This window comes from Canis lupus, chromosome 8 (genome assembly GCF_048164855.1).
Source record: "Canis lupus baileyi chromosome 8, mCanLup2.hap1, whole genome shotgun sequence".
NCBI lineage: Eukaryota > Metazoa > Chordata > Mammalia > Carnivora > Canidae > Canis > Canis lupus.
The window spans coordinates 35000371-35011062 of NC_132845.1; positions in this window are offsets into that span (position 1 = coordinate 35000371).

The following is a 10692-nucleotide window of genomic DNA, read 5'->3' on the forward strand; positions in this document are numbered from 1 at the left end:
CAGTTAGGTAGTCCAAGCTTAGAGGCAGAGCTGACATAAAAAGCCTCCTACCTAATGCTTCCATTCCCTAGGAAAGGCTCTGTGGGAAGGGCAGGAAGCTGTGGGACCCCAGATTCAGGAGCACAAGTTGGGGCCTTATTAACAGCTGCTTCTCTTGCCCAGTCATCCCCAAGTGGGAGACCAAGGCAGCGGGGCAAAGGGGAGGGAGGAAGAATATTTTCTCCCTTCTCTGGCACTGCCCCTGTTGCCCTAATGGCCAGTTCACCCTTTCCCTGGGGAGGCTGATGGTTAGGCTCTGTGTTTACTTGCTGCCTTTCATCTGCAATCTACAAACACTTTCCTTTAATAACACCTTATGTTAGTATAGTGCTTCTCTTCTAGGAGCCAAAAATACTTCCTATAGCTGATCTCTTTCTTTTATCTTTGTGACAGTCCCAGACGAGAGGGTGGTGACATGATTATACCTCTTCCGTCATGCAGAAGACAGGCTACAAGGCAGGTGAGGGAGACGAGACACCATGGCCAGGTGGGAGCCAGGAGTCCCCTCTCCTCAGCAGTGCTTAGTGCTTGTTTCTTTGGAAGATGAGGACATGGCTCCAAACTAGCCTGTCACTTAGGAGCTTTATTTCATCTCTGTTTCCTTAGTCCTTTTTAGTCTTTTTTTTTTTTTTAATATTTCTTTTTTTTTTTAAGATTTTATTTATTTATTCATGAGAGACACAGAGTGAGGCAGAGACACAGGCAGAGGGAGAAGCAGGCTCCATGCAGGAAGCCTGACGTGGGACTCGATCCCGGGTCTCCAGGGTGACACCCTGGGCTGAAGGTGGCACCAAACAGCTGAGCCACCCGGGCTGCCCCTGTTTCCTTAGTCCTTAAGCAGCAACTTCCCCAGGCCCGTCAGAGCTTGGCACCCAGGAAAGCAGCTGTGTGCTTGGTCTTCAGTGGGGACTTGGGGCTGATCCTGTTAATCTTGCTACTGGAAGCCCTGTCAAACCTGGGCCACCTGAAAGGATGACCACAGGTAGGCTCAACCATACTGCCTCTACTGTAACCTGTTGCCCTCGCTCTGGGATGACAAAGCCAGGGTAAGAAGACAAAAGAATAAGTTGTTCCCATGTACTCAGAAGGACCAGAGATGCACATTCCTATAGCCTCAACTATTTGGTGTGAAGAAAGGCAGTTTATACGGTGTCCGGAGGATGGTTTGGGTCACCACCACACCCTTCTTCCAGTTTGGAAAGGCCATTGGGCTTCAGGGTTAGAAACTTTCAAGTGGCTCTAAATACCCCCAACTTGCCATAGAGGTCCCTCTGGCTGCCACCTTTGCTCCTTGCTGCTCCCTGCTGCTCCCCGCTGCTCCCCTCTTCTGCTCTTGGTGCCTGTGACCTTCCTTCCACCAGGAGGCACTGCTTTTTTCTGTGACCCTCAAAGCACCATAGGAGGGCAGAAGCTGGGGCTCTGAGCCTGTAGGGGCCTGACTTGGCTCCTGGTTCCCCCAGCACCACCACCCCCCCCACACACACTGGCTGAAATACCTTCTCACCTGACCAGTTTTCTGAGTCTTTGGCCCCTGGAACCTAGACTTCCCTACAGCTTGCTTGCTTATTTATTTGTTTATTTAAGATATTATTTATTTATTCATGAGAGACACACAGAGCCAGAGACACAGGCAAAGGGAGAAGCAGGCTCCATGCAGGGAGCCTGATGTGGGTCTCAATCCCGGGACTCCAGGATCACACCCTGAGCCGAAGGCAGGTCCAAACCGCTGAGCCATCCAGGGATCCCCTCCTATAGCTTTATGTAGAGAGAGCCTGTGCTGTGCTCTGTGCTGCTGGCTCTGTGCTGCTGGCAGCCCCGCTCCCGTGCCAACCCTCTCTTACCTGCCCTGTCTGCACACTCATTGTGTGCAGGCCTGCGAGCCTGCCTAGTGAAAAGGAATGACTGCCCTAGGCCTGGAAAGCTGGTGTGTGGCCCAGCTGGTCTGTTAGCATAAGGTCTGTACCCCTTTCTTACTGATGGAGCCAGAGGAGGAAAAAAATCATGAAGGAAAGGATAACCCTGTGTCCGAGGTCCTTCCCTACAGCTCACATGAAAGCATGCCAGTGGGCAGGTGTGATTAGAAGTAGAGCTTACAGAAAGAATGGGACACAGTCCCTGCTCTCAAAGAACTCCTAGTCATTGGGAAAGGCATGGTTTGCCTTCCTCTTCCTCCAGAGTGAGCTAAAAACCAGACTCCTTTCCTCCCTGGAGCAGTGGGAGGGGGCTGATGCAAGCCTTGTTTAGGATGGGAAGGCCTAGACGCTGAGCACTTGGGAACAGTCCCAGATAACCTTGACTCCACCCTGGCAGTTGCCTCCACAACCCACAGCTGATGCCCTCATCCCTGGCACCCTGACCTGCCCCATCTCCAACCTCGGCTATCCAGGTTACTAGCTCAGTTAGCAAACAACCCCACAGGCCTGGTGGAGTGAGTCAGAGCCCTGGGTCCCTCACCAACCTTTAGTTCCCACACCCAGGAATTCGGGGCCCAGGAGCAGGTCTGGGTGCTTCAGGCAAGAGAGGAGGCACCTGGCCTCTCCCTCCACCTAGAGATAGAGGCAACTAGAAGCCAGTCATTCAGAAAGAAATTCTAAAGAGCCAGGCAACTGTGTGTGGACCCAGTGTGAGACCAGGGGCCTGCCTGAGAGGGAAGACCGCCCAGAGGTTCAGTTCATCAGCCACTGGGGAGCCAGATGCTGCAGTGGTGAGAAGCCACACCTGGGAACTGACACTTTCCTTGCGACTTGTCCTGCTTTTTCCTTCGCTGAAGCTTTTCCGGGTTACCCAGGGTCCTAAGAACGTCTGCTCTCCCCTCTGCCTCCCCCAAGCCTCCCACTGGGGGCCTGGGGCAGCCCTGGCTGCGCTCCCAGGATGAGTCCGACAGGCAGAGCTGGGCTGGGCCCCAGAGAACCGAGCTGCGTGTCAGAGCCTGTGCCAGAATGAGGGGCCTGCACCACTCCCCCAGTCAACTCCCAGCAAGGGGTTGCTCCAAACTCCTCCCAGATACACGCAGAAGGGGGGGGTCAACCCCGCGCCCTGGGGGAGGTCCTGGGGGCAGCCACACCACTGCCTCTGACGTTGCCCTTTTAAGAGCACCCCCTCCCTGGGGGTGGGGGGGGGTGCCGCAGACAGGTTCCCGCTGCGGGAGCCCAGAGCCGCCGCTCCGCGCAGACCCGGGCAGGGAGACTGGGACGCCAGCCTCTACCGCTTTGGGCAAAGCCCCTTCCCCGAGGGGAAGGCCTCTCTCTCGCTGCTCCGATTGGGTGGCTGGCGAGCCCTGCGTTTGGGAGCAGCCTGGGCCCCTCCGCGGACTGGGGCTGCCCTCCCCCGCTGAAACCTGCTGTTAGAAATGGTCTGGAAAATTATTTTCATTGAGGTGTAAATTGCTAATAAGATGGTGCGACCCTTCTGGGAGCCTTGTTTTTTAAACCCTGAAGAAGAGGGAGAATTAAGCTTCCATTTAGAGTAATGTTCATCCTTTTCTTCCATCTTGTTTCAGGAGGAAAAAATACCTATAATTTTTGTTTCTCTTTCTCTACTCTTTCTCTGAAGCCAGCCCTTATGCGTGCTCCCGGGTGCCACCCCCACGTGGCTAGCTGTCTCCAGGCCCGTCCTCACCCATGTCCTCTCCCATTTCCCCGCAGTACTGACCTGCTTGGTTTCCCATCTTAAAACAGCCTCCCTGCCGCCCTGCCTCCGCTGTCAAAATCAGATCCCATCTGGCTCCTGTCCTGGAAGATAAACAGCAGCCACTTGTAGGCCCAGCTTCCTCATCAACATTCCTGGGCCTCCTCGTCCCCACCCCCTCAGAGGGAAGGTGGAACGTTCCAGAGGAGGGAGAAACACGAGGGAGCAGGAAGAAGGAAGCCTGGGGAGCCTGAGTGTGGAGAAGAGGAGGTGTTGAGGGTGGAGGAGGGCAGGGGAAGGAGATAGTACCTGCCACCAAATGCCAGCTCCCCCGGACCCTGGCCTCCACGCCTGCCCTGCACGTCCTGCTTCCCTTCCCAAAGCTGCTGCCTCCCCCCAAGCATCTCCAGGTCTCCCCTCAAGCATCTCCAGCTTGATGCCCTTCCCCACCCCCTAACAGACATATGGCTTCCCCCCAGGCCTCAAAGCCTAATTCCCTCGCTGATCCCCACCCCCTCCCTCCTCTGGACATTCAGACACCCGAAGCAAACACCTGACAGTCACGCTGGACCACCTCCTTGTGGTCGCCAGTGGCCGCTGAGTCTCTGGGTCACTCACATCTGCTCGGGCTCTCCTCCTGGGCTGTTGTCACCAGCGCCTCCTGTGGTCAGCAACCCCGTCCCTCCTTTGGTGGGGCTGCTCCTCAGGCCAGCAGGGCTGCCACAGACCTGCCCACCCCTGCCCGCCCCTGCCCACGTGCCTCACGGTTCTCTCCGCTTTCCTAATAAAGCCCAGACTTCCCCCGCAGGGCCCACGTTCTTTACACGGTGGCCACAGTTCAGGTCAGTGAGCTCTTCTCTTCTTATCCCACCATGAGCTTGGAGCCCCAGCCTTGCCAACTGCGCTCCTCTCCCAGCACTGACCCTGCCTTGTACCCTTCCGTATCTGCCTTGCCCTTCCCTCTGCCCGGATGTCTTTTCCTCCTGCCATTCTGTGGAATCCCTCCTTCCCCTTTGAGGTGCTTCAAATGCCACCTCTTTTGTGCAGCCTTCCTAACTCTTCCAGCCCCACACAGAAATATTCACGAATACGGCTCTACCACCGCATCTGTCTCTGTCCACATTAGACAGGTTGCTCCTTGAGGCCAGAGCTGGAGTCTTGTTCATTTGTGTACCTGGCTCGGCTCCTGGAGCACGGCTAGGGCTCTCTCCTTAACAATTTGCTTACTGCAGGTGTTGCTCTGGGATGTGCTGCTCATAGCTCAGCCCCAGGCTCCATCTCTTCCCCTCTGTGCTCAGGAGCCAAAAATGATCTCAGCTGGATCTTTGACGGACTGTACTTCAGTCATATGGAATGCTGGACCTACTGAGCCACCCTCAGCAAATAGTGTAGCACCTATTACTAACCAACCTAATAGTGGGTTGAACCTATGGCTAGGTTAAGACACCCAGTGCCATCTTTTAATGAGTCTCAAAGAAAGTGTGTATAACTTGGCTGGGACATCGGGCCTACAACTCCTAGCTGTTCTTGGCCTTGGGAATACAGTTTCGTGGTTAAAGTGAATGAGTTCAGGGCTGTCCACAGAGGAGCCCAGACACCCAGCTGGCCTCCCAGATGGTTCCACGAATGGACAAACACCTGGTCACTCCTCTATGCCTGCCTGCCATCCATCCATCTAACCAGTATTTACTGACTGCCTACTATGTGTCAAGTACCATGTTAGGTGCTAGTACTCAAGACACATGTTCTCTCTGTTCCTGGAGCTGACTGTTAGTGGCAAAGAGAGATGTCGACCAAATAAATTAACAAGTAAATACTTTATGTAATTACAACTTGTGATATGTGCCAAGAAAAGGGGTATATTTAAGACTAACATATTCAACAGCTGGAAGGAAGCCAGGGTGTCCAGAACAGAGTGATGGGGGCGGTGGCTAGGCCCCTCAGGGCTTTGTGAACCAGTATGAGGAAGTTGGCTTTTATTCAAGCACATCCAAAGAGCCCCATTGCAAGGTTTTCAGGAAGGGAGAAACATGCTCAGATTCAGACTTTGCAGCATTACTCTGTGAAAGACACCACAAGAGGTCTTTCGATCTGGTAAATCCAGCATGTGGCCCATCCAATAAGAAAACTGGCCTGGACTCTTCAAGCAGTCAACATCACAAGGAAGGAGGGAGGGAGGATAGGAAGCAAGGAAAGAAGGGAGGTTCGTGTCACTTAGGTACATGTATAAACCTCTGGTTTGAAAATAGTCACTATCAATGACGTCTGAGGAATAGCGAGGAATTTGGATTAGACTGGGTATTAAATGGAACCAGGAATCATCACTTGTGTTCTGAGTGTGGCAGCCACCCAGCGGGGCCTGGGGGAGCACCCGGCGAGGAGGAGCTGCACACTGAGGGGTGGGGGCGCAGGTGCCATGATGTTTGCACCTCACTTTCTCTAAAAATTGGAGAAAAAAAACATAGTGTCAGTGAATGAATCTAGGTAGAGGGTAGCTGGGGATGCATTCTACCATTCTGGCAATTTCTCTGAACACTTGCCGTTTTCCAAAATAAAAAAATCTGGAGACATTTTTTTTTAATCTAAAAAATGTGGGTACCTGGGGGGCTCAGTGGTTGAGTGTCTGCCTTCGGCTCAGGTTGTGATCCCAGGGTCTGGGAACAAGTCCCACATCAGGCTCCCTAATGTCTTTGCCTTTCTCTCTGTGACTCTCATGAATACATTTAAAAAAAAATCTTTAAAACATGTTTACCGAGGGGGACCCCTGGGTGGCTCAGCGGTTTAATGCCTGCCTTCGGCCCAGGGCGTGATCCTGGGGTCCCGGGATCGAGTCCTCCGTCGGCCTCCCTGCATGGAGCCTGCTTCTCCCTCTGCCTGTGTCTCTGCCTCTCTCTCTGTCTCTCTCATGAATAAATACATAAAATCTTTTTTAAAAAATGTTCATCGATTTAAAAACAATTACTTGGACTGCTAAGTGGAGACTGGTTTGGAGAGGAAGCAACCAGGTGAGAATCCAAGTATCCCCAGGACTCTGCCAAGTGCCCCTCGGTGCCAGGCATGGAGCGGGGGGCCCAGAAAGGACAGTGTCCACCCTCAAGGGAGCACAGCCTCAGCTGTGGAGAAAAGTTCAGGGAAGCAGACTGGGCACACAAGGCAAGTGTGGACAGGAGACACTCAGGTCTTGGCCTGCTCCAATTTTTGGCTCCTGATCCCCTCCGTCCTACCCCACCCCATAGTCCCAGAAGAGCAGAGTCTGGAGTTCCACACGGACAGCCTCTCCCCTCCCATTTCTGTGCCCTCTATAAAGCAACACTGAGCCCAGAAACAGGATCAGGCCCCAGGGGGATCAGGATCTTCCCACCTTTCTCTCCTGCTAGAAACTGCCCTGCCTGCCCAGCAAAGGTCACTAGACCCTTCCCTTCCACCGCCTCCATCCATACCCCTTCTGTCAAGCAGCCCACTGGTCCTAGAATTTCAGCCCACAAGCATCTTCCCATGACAGGGGAAGAAGATGCTTCTTCCCAAATGTGGCCTTGTCTGTCCCCTCCACTGTGCTGGGCCACAACACACCCACCCCCATCTTGGCTTCAGCCAAGGTAACACATCTCATTCATTCGTAAGTATAATGCTTAAGAGCATGGACTCTGGAGCCAGGTTGCCTGGGTTCAAATCCCAGGTCTGCCATTTACGAGCTGTGTAACCTTGGAGAAGACCCTTACCCCGGTGTACCAGGTTAAATGAATTTGCTCATGACTTCCTCTGGCCAGGAATGCTATTTCTGATTTCCTACCTCCTCCAGGAAGCCTTGGAGGATTTCCTCCACCCTCACTGCTCTCTCCTCTGAGTTCCTTTAGCCTTTTGTGTCTCAGTTGCTCCTGGAGCACTCCACCCAGGCTCTCCTATTCAGCTGAGAGCCAGGGCCAGGCCTTATGCAAAAATGTATTCTCCATTTGTATAGGTGACCCTCAATCAAGAAGCAGCCTGGGCGAGGAAGACCCATTAGGGCTGGGGGAGAGCCTGGGGCTATCCTAGCAGGTCACTTTCCCTTCCAGCGGAGGTTTGGCCTAAACGAGCAGTAAATTCCCTTTGAACGGACTCCAGCATCTTGCTGCACCCTGGTTTTCTCCCACATAGGGGGAAGTTCTGAAGGTTCCCTACAGCTGGAAAGTTCCACAAAATAGGCGGCCCTTCTTCTAGGGGTCAAGGAGAACACTGTTGGGCTGGCTGAGAGACGGGCACCCAAAATGGCGGACATCTCAAATTGGGTCAAAATGGCTGATCTTCTGGCCAAAGCAGCCATGACCACCACATCATCTCCAGTAAGTGGAAGCCTAGACGGGAAACGGAGACTTTCCATCCAGGGACCACCCCCCATCGTCTGTACTATCCCCACCCCCAGCCAGTCACCTAGGGACACGGTGTTCCCTTGCCTAATTTGGCAAGAGACCCACCCGGATCCAGACCTGGAACCAATAAGGCTTAAAAACCCCCACACTCCCCAACCGGGCGCGACTTCCCTGACTCTGGCCACCTCTCCGAGTCACTCCCCATTAAAAGCACTCTCGAACCTACTGCCTGGCTCTGCTGGTGTTTTTTTTATTTCTCCACTGTTCACTTTGGAAAAAAACTAACAAACACCACCAGGGCAAGCCCTAGACTGAGACACCATGGTGCACCGAAGACTTGGAAGTTTCCTTCCAGCTTTTGGGAGGCAGAAGCAGCTGAGGAGGTGACACAGCATGGAGAGGCAGCTCTGTCCTGTGCCCTTGGGGGCAGGACAAGAAGACGATTAAGGACTATGTGCCAAATGTGCTTGTAGATGGAAGGAGGGGTTCCTTGGATCCCCAATTCGTCTGGAGGAGGAGGGTTTCCTGTTCTGTGCCTTCCATGCCTTCCAACCCCTGTCTCAGTACTAGGCTCCAGAACCAGGATCCCCATGTGATTCAGAGCCAAGGCGGTGGCTCAGTCCCACCCAGAAAGCCGATTTGGGTACAAAGGAAGAGATGAATGGAGAGCTGCAGCTTCCCCATGTGGCGGCTTAGGCCTTCGGCAGAAATGAGAGTCTCATTACCCAACCCCGATTCAAAGGATAATTAACAGATGGTATAATTTCCGAGCATTCTCTGCGCCACATGGCTATTAGGTGAAGAGCAAAATGCCCACGCAGCCCCTAGATCCTCCCAAACCAGAGTCAAAGCAAGTCCAGGGAGGCAGAGCCCTGCAGAGGCTGCTTAACCCACCCCTCTGCTCCTGGAGCTGCCCTTGGCCTTGCCCGGAGGAAGAAAGCTCATCTTCAGTCAAGAGCATTCCCATGAGCCATGGGTCCTCCTCCCACTTCCTTCTCCCCATCCTTTCCACCAGCACTGCCAAGAATATAGTCTAATCCTAATCCGTCTTGCCCATCTCCTTTCCTTTCCCCCGGGGACAAAGTGAAAAGCTGATATCACATCCAGTTGTATCAACGCATGGTCATACTGTGACCCCTGGGCCCAGGGTCCCTGAGGTAGCATTCTCGGCTCCTCTGATGTGACCAGAACACCACCATGCTGGAAGAGAGCATGTGCTTCAGTGCTTTTCAAATTGGGTTCCTTCCAGAGCATAAGCCCTACAAGGTGGCCCAGGGATGTACTGTTTGGTGGAACAGCGGGGATAGGGCAAGGCCCTGACCTGCCCTTCATCCCAGGAACACTGCTGTTATCTGTTTTATATTTTGGGCTTCTACTTCAAATTTCATTTGAAAAACAGATTCTACTGCTAGCTTTTGGAAACCATATGCCTTGTTCAATCCCCTCATTTTACAAAAGGGAAATTGAGATGCAGGAATTTCACCAAGATCACACAGCCAGAGGGTTGCGGTGGAGGCTGACCAGGCCCCTGGCACTGCACCCTGTTGGTCCCATTGTCCCTGAATAGGGGTCCCTGGGTGGGGTATGGAAGAGGGCAGCTCCTTCTGGATCACCCTCCACCAGCCCGGCCTGGTTCTTCCTCATGGTCTGGTTTTCATGGCCTGGGCCACCCCCAGGACTTCTGGAATCCTGCACACCCCTTTCAAGTGATAGAGTCAGTCTGCAGGCCTATACTGTGCACTGGGCAGGGCTGTTTGCTAATCACAAAGCTGCGAGAAGAAGGAGGGGAACAGCAGCTGGACACTGATGGGGAAGGAGGGAGGGGGCAAGAGGTCATCTCTCCAGACAGGAGGCCCCATAGGGTAGAGAAATGCACTGGTCTAGGATCCAGGAAACCCCGGTCCTAAAGTTTGGCTCTGTCCCTAACTGGCCTTGTGACCCTGTACAAGTCTCACCCTTTCTGGGCCTCAGAGCCTGGTAATATTAGTATGTTTATACCAGCTAGCTTTGACTTTGACGCTCTCAGCTCACCCTCCCCTGAAGAGTCCAGGTGGTGTCCAAGATGAGCCTGGGGTCATTCTGCCCAGCAGTTGGACCCCAAGGGGGTCCTAGTTAGACTGCCACCTGGATTAGGGGTGGTGGGGGGAGTTTAGGACTTCAAAGTGTGTTGCCAGGGAGGGAGGTGGGGTGTCTCTCTAGAGTATGAAGGAGGCTTTATACTGTTGACCCAGGACCTGAGGGCTCTTATCAGCAGCCAACGGTAGGCAGGCGCGGTGGGGTGGGCCCTTGGTCTCGGAGAGCCCTTCAAAATGTTTCTGAAAACCTCTAAGCATACTTAGGATACTACCACCATTACCTTCATTCGTTGTCTGGTTCTGAAGGCTAATTCCTCCCTACCCTGTGGCAGGGGTCTGGCACCTGGCGGCAGGCCTGGGGGGGATCCGGAGTGGAGGTCTGGCCCGCAGGAATCCCGGGACGGCGGTGCGGAGGAGGGCGCTGCGTGGGCCCACCTCCTTCGGTGCGGCTGGCGTCGCCGCTTTAAGGCGGCGGCGGCGCGAGCAGGTCTATGGTAATGAGCCGCCGCCGCCGCGGCCGCCGCCGCCGCTCTGCAGAGCTCGCCCGGCCGCCGGGGAGGCGAGGGATCGCGCGGCTGGGCCCGTGGCCGCGGCGACAGCGGCAG